Source organism: Cervus elaphus, chromosome 20 (assembly GCF_910594005.1).
Source record: "Cervus elaphus chromosome 20, mCerEla1.1, whole genome shotgun sequence".
NCBI lineage: Eukaryota > Metazoa > Chordata > Mammalia > Artiodactyla > Cervidae > Cervus > Cervus elaphus.
In genome coordinates, this window is record NC_057834.1 from 33,465,514 (window position 1) to 33,471,805 (window position 6,292).

At 39.1% G+C, this 6,292-nt stretch overlaps 1 pseudogene; it reads right to left on the reverse strand.

Moving 5' to 3' along the window:
• Window positions 1-3,988: 3,988 nt before the first annotated feature.
• LOC122677347 lies at window positions 3,989-5,682 on the reverse strand (annotated as a pseudogene).
• Window positions 5,683-6,292: the final 610 nt, after the last annotated feature.

The window sequence follows — 6,292 nt, forward strand, 5'->3', positions numbered from 1 at the left end:
AGAGGAGGGAACCTCACAGTATTGAATACAGACCTCTTTGGAGGAGGATTTTATTCAGCTGATGCTGTGAGCTTGGAGGAAGGAGCCTGGGGACCCGACCAAACTGCAACTGAGGGAGCACTAATTGGTTAGAGATGGTTCACTGAGAGAGAAAAGGTGAGGTTAACTTTCTTAAAAAAAATTTATTTTATTTTTAATTGGAGGATAATTGCTTTACAATGTTGTATTTGTTTCTGCCATAAACAACAGAAATCAGCCATAAGTGTACATGTGTCTCCTCCCTCTTGGACCTCCCTTCTACCCTCCACCCCATCCTCCCTCTCTGCCTGTGTGCTAAGTCACTTCAAGTTGTGTCTGACTCTTTGGACTGTAGCCCACCAGTCTCCTCTGTCCAAGGGATTCTCCAGGGAAGAATACTGGAATGGGTTTCTGTACCCTCCTCCAGGGGATCTTCCCGATCCCAGAGATTGAACCTCGATCTCTTACGTCTTTCCTGAACTAGCAGAGCAGTTCTTTACCACGAGTGCCACCTGGGAAGCCCCCATCCCACACCTCTATCTTGTCACAGAGTACCGGGTTCAGCTCCCTGTGTTATATAGCATCTTCCCATTCGCTATATTTAAAGTGATGGAAAAACTACAAATTGGATTCAACTACTGCAATGGCTAAGCACTAATGCTGCAATGAAAAAAAGCTGCTGGGCCAACTGGCAGGAGCAGGAAGGCGAGAGGGAGGACAGTCTCTTCTGCTTTCAGCCTCCTCATCCTACTTCTCCCCAGTATCTTATACTGGCAGAGCCCACCAAGACACCAGATAGCAAAGCAGTGACGTGGTGAGCAACCCTAGCTCCAATATCCCAGAGTTTGGAAGGATGGAACTGAAGTCAGAAGACAACTCAAAGATCACCAGTGCACCCCGGTTTTCACCCATTGTTAAATGTGACAAGTGAAAACTTAGAGCTTATAGTTTTGATTAGCATTTTCTTTATTGAGGCTGAGGTCAAATTCCCCTTCATTTTTAAGAGTTGCTTGATTTTTCCTTTCTGTGAACAATTATCTTTTGATATCCTTTGTTCATGCTTGGTTTCTTTGGACATCGTTTCTGTTTCTTAAACAAGAAAGAAATTAGGCTTTTGAATACAATGTGAGTTGGAAATAACTTCTCCAGGTTTGTCAGTTAACTTTTGATAGATGGTGGCTTTTCTATGTATGCATATTTATGTTTGCAGAGTTCAGTTTTATCATTATTTTCTTTTGTGACTACACCTGTAGGAAGACCTTTCCAATTTTGAGATGATAAAAATGTTCTTCCATTTTTTTTACAGTCCTTTTATGGTTTTGGTTTTAAAATTTAAATATTTGTTAAATTTGGATTTTTTTTCCTGTTATATAGTATGAAGTATTAAGCCAAATGTTTCTTTTCTGCTTACTATCCAGATGTCCCAACACCATTTATTGAATAATCCATATTTTCTCCAATTTGAAACCTAAATTTTATTGTAATCTCTGTATGGCTTAAAAATTTGTTTTTTTTTTTCTTTTTTTTTTCCTGGACTTTCTAATCAGTTTCATTGATTTGTCTCTTCATGTATTAGCACCACACTATTTTAATTACTCTAGCTTTATAATGTGGTTAAATATCTCCTAGAGCATTTCTTTCTCATTGTTTTCCCTTTATAGAATCTTGACTATTCTTGATTCTGTTGTCTCCTGTAGGAACATTATGATCAGCTTGTCTAATTTTAAGGTCTATTCATAGTTTCATTAAGATTGTACAAAAATATAGATTATGAAAGTGCTGAAATTGTCATGTTGAGTTTTCCTATTTAAAAATACAGTGTACCTTTTAGAGTTTTTCTTCTTTTGCCTTTTAAAGTATATTCCAAGATGCTTTCTCTACTGTTTTTCTCATTTGCAGCCACATGCATCTTGCTTTGGTATCTTCCTATACCCCAGGTTTATCGTCACTGCATATGGCAGCCACACTTCTTATATTGTGTTCAGAGTTACAGATATCTTGAGGTTTAATCAAAGGTAGAGTTTGCCATTTTGTTTTTCTTCTTGCTTTTGGGTAATTGAGAGAATAAGGAGAACAGCTTTTTCTTGCTATTAAAAAATCAGATGTTGTTTCAAATACATGCTGAAATACTCTGGGATCCTGTCACAGTGACTGAAAGAAACCCAGTTTTTATCACCAAATATTTCTGGGAATCTCTGAAACGATAAATAGTTCTGCAAATATACTCAATATCATTGCCACCTCAGGTAGGCATCCATGCCTCAACCATTCTGTAGTTAGCATTTACCTATCTCAAGACCAGGGTGTTACCGTTTTCACCTGTTCCACCTATTTTCATCCTAGGATAAATACTTCCCTGGTGGTGCATTACGGCCTCCCAAGGAGTAACAGGTACAAGATTCTGGATTCTCAATTTCTGTATGCTTTCATAAAACCAATCTGCCTGAGAATATGCCAGCGGTCTGTAGTCTCTCTTTTCTGACACCTCTTCCACTCTTCTACTTTTACAGTTTGTTAAGGAAAGGCATCAGTCTCATCCATTCTAGGTCTTACTATGAGCATTGGCCTGGGATGGAAAAGCTTCTAGGGAGAAACCAAGGGGGCGCTTGAGAATTCTGGTGCTGGTATTGAGAAAGTGAATGCCTGCAGTGATTGGTAGCAAAGCATTTTGCAACTCAAGTAGTTTCAATTCTTCTTCCCTTGAAGCTGAAGGAAGCTTTAGAGGGGTTGTCAGTGGATAGGTGATTTAATTTTTGCTGATTATTGTTTTTGCATGTATCTTGTAAAGAATGAAAGAAAATGAAGGGCATTGTTATAATAAAACTCCTTGCATTTGCACCTACTTATATATACATATATATATAAAATTGATAACTTGTCTCTATTAATGAAAAATGTTCATCTATGTATATATGAACTAACTTTAAAAAGTCACATCTATCTCATTAAGAAATGCACTCCCTGCCAAAACATACATTTGAAATTTGAAATTACTTATCAAAATCACCTACAAATAAAACTTAGAATAATAACCTAATTAGAAGAAACTCTAGCGTTTAGATCCTTACAGCCACTGGAAATGAAATGAATTTTTATTAATATACTTTTTTTTGCAGAGAATTATGATCGGGTAGTCAATAAAATACTTTCAAGCATAAAATTTATGTTATAAATTTCTATGGGTAAGTGGGTTGAAAATATAAGTTCTAGGAGGAAAAGAAATGATATAAAGTTTTGACTGTTAAAATAGAGCTTGTTAATGTTTTAATGGATGAAGTATATGAAATCTTAATATTCTGTGGAATGTATTTAACAAATGACGCAACAATTGGATTAAAAAATGGCAATATTTGTAATATGCCAGAAGTTATGTTAGCAATTATGAGAAGGTACACAGACTTTTCTAAATCGTGCTAGAGGATTTTCAAGCTAAAAATCCAAACAAACCCCAAGCCCCAGAAAAACAAAATCTCTTGGCTATTGCCTTAAACCTTCCATGCAAGGAAATATTCAGTTTTAACCTGAAACTTTGAGAATAAGAAAACAGATTAATGAACATACAGGGATGGTAAATAGACCCAAGGTGAATCTAGTTTGGGAGTCTAGGGGCATGGATTACTCTATAAGGGTGCCCTACTGGACCAGTTTTTGCCTGGCTGTGGGTTCTACTATATAGATGCCCCTGAGCCCATATTAAAGGGGTACCCTCCCTCTCCACCTCAATGAGTGTACTTCTGAACCTAAACCTTTTAAATCTAGGAGCCAGCTTCCCGAAGCACAGGACATGGAATAGTTTCCTACTCTCTTCAGGCGTAAATCTCTTTACATTTAGAGTAGGAAATGTCAACCCACTCCAGTATTCTTACCTGGAGAATCCCATGGACAAAGGAGCCCAGAGGGCTACAGTCTATAGGGTCACAAAGAGTTGGACATGACTGAGTGACTTGACTTGACTCTTTTTTTTTTTTTCCAAGAGGGTATTAAATCTTTTATTGATTACACATGATAATGGATGATACACAAGCTTCATTCCCATCTATAACTTTTATCTGGTACCATAATTCAATTTAGATATATTGCATAGGATGTGCCAACAATCATTAATAACCAAAACAAAAAACAACAAAAAAACTCCATGACTTTGCATGGATGACCCTTTTAATGGTGAACTCCAGGTCACAACACAGTAACTGTCAGTTCAACTACACCAAGGTTCTGAAGACAACAGCTTCTCCACCAAGCAGGTTGTAAATAAATTTCAAATGGAACCTGGCATCACCCTGAAGGAATTCTACCTTCACACTGTTGGGGTGGTTTACCAAAATGGCTTCAGAGTAGACTAACTTTACATAGCACATTAAAAAAAAAAAAAGACATTTATTCAGCGTCATGATCAGACTATTACATTTAGCAATCAACAGCATTGGTGCAAAAAAAAAAAAATCTACATTAAAACACTTTGTTGGAATGCTTTACACTTTCCACAGAACAGAAACTAAAATAACCTGTTATACAATTAGTCACAAGTACAGTCCTCAAGTTTTTTGCCCATACACATGAGTATTGTTTAAAACATGTCTTCTTTGTAGCAGCTAGGCTCTGCCACCACTGTGCTTGGCTGAGTTCACAAATCTGTTGTAACCTGTAGCTTCCCTGTCACTTCTCTGGCTCTCCTCTCCTGCTAAGCTTTTTTTCCTGGCAGTAATTAAAACCTTCTGCCACTGCCATAGCTACTGCTGCTGCTGGAACCACCATAGCCACCTTGGTTTCGTGGTTTGGCAAAGTATTGGCCTCCACCACCACAGGGGCCAGAACTTCTGCCTCCGAAGTTTCCTCCTTTCATGCGTCCAAAATTTGAAGACTGATTGTTGTAATTGCCAAAATCATTGTAGCTTCCACTACCTCCAAAATTGCTTCTGTCATTACCAAATCCGTTATATCCATCCCCACTGCCACCATATCCGCCACCACCACGGCTGCCACCAAACCCACCTTGACCACTGAAGTTTCCTCCACGACCAAAGTTGTCATTCCCACCAAAACCACCTGCACGACTGCCACCAAAGTTTCCAGAACCACTTCGACCTCTCTGGCTGGATGAAGCACTAGCCATCTCTTGCTTAGACAGGGCTTTTCTCACTTCACAGTTGTGGCCATTCACAGTGTGGTATTTCTGAACGACAATCTTGTCTACAGAGTCATGGTCATCAAAGGTTACAAAAGCAAAGCCTCTCTTTTGGTCACTGCCTCGGTCAGTCATGATTTCAATTACTTCAATTTTTCCATATTGTTCAAAATAATCTCGCAGGTGATGTTCTTCAGTGTCTTCTTTAATGCCAACAAAATCTTTTTCACAGTTAAGTGGGCACCAGGTCTTTGAGAATCTTCTCTTGACACGGCCCTCTTTGGTTCCACAACTCTTCCGTCCATGTTGTGTGGCCTTGCATTCATGGCCGCATCCACCTCATCCACCGTGGCGTATGTGACAAACCCGAAGCCTCTGGAGCGCTTGGTGTTTGGATCCCTCATTACCACACAGTCTGGGAGCGTTCCCCATTGCTCAGAATGGCTCCTCAGACTCTCATCGGTTGTTTCAAAGCTCAGTCCTCCGATGAAGAGCTTCCGCAGCTGTTCGGGCTCTTTGGGAGACTCTGATTTAGACATGTAGGCAGTGGAGGCGGGGAAGTCTTCAACGATGCTTTCTCTCCGCGGCGTCTACGGGCAGAAAGCGACTTGACTCTTAAGGTGAAGCCCCAATTTACCTGTGAAAACTTGCCTACCTGCCAGAATAAGTATTGCTGCTTATTTCCTTTGGGAAGCTGAAATACACATAGGTTCTGATGTGTGGCCTTATCCTTAGGCTTCCCGTGGTAGACAGACGTAAGTTCCTTTGACACTATCTGGATTATTTTGTCTTAAATAACATCACTTAAGGGGCATAATTAAGGGACATTGTTAAGGGCAACAATCTGGCCTATTTTTTTTCCCTCACTGTTCTCCAATGATGAAACAGTAAATGTGAATATCTTTTCTAGTCACCTCTATTGGTGAGAAAGGACTTGAAAAATAGCATACAGACCTCCCAAGAATCAGTAAGAAACTCACACACAGGGAAGATAAATTTACCTATTAGAATACAATCTGCAAAGATAAAGATATGTTAAATGGCACATGCAATTTACATCCCTTAACAGAGCACAGCCTGCTCAGCTGAAACATTTTACATTTGATAATTTCAACATCTTTTCCAAGTTCAATGGGAGGGCTTAAAAAT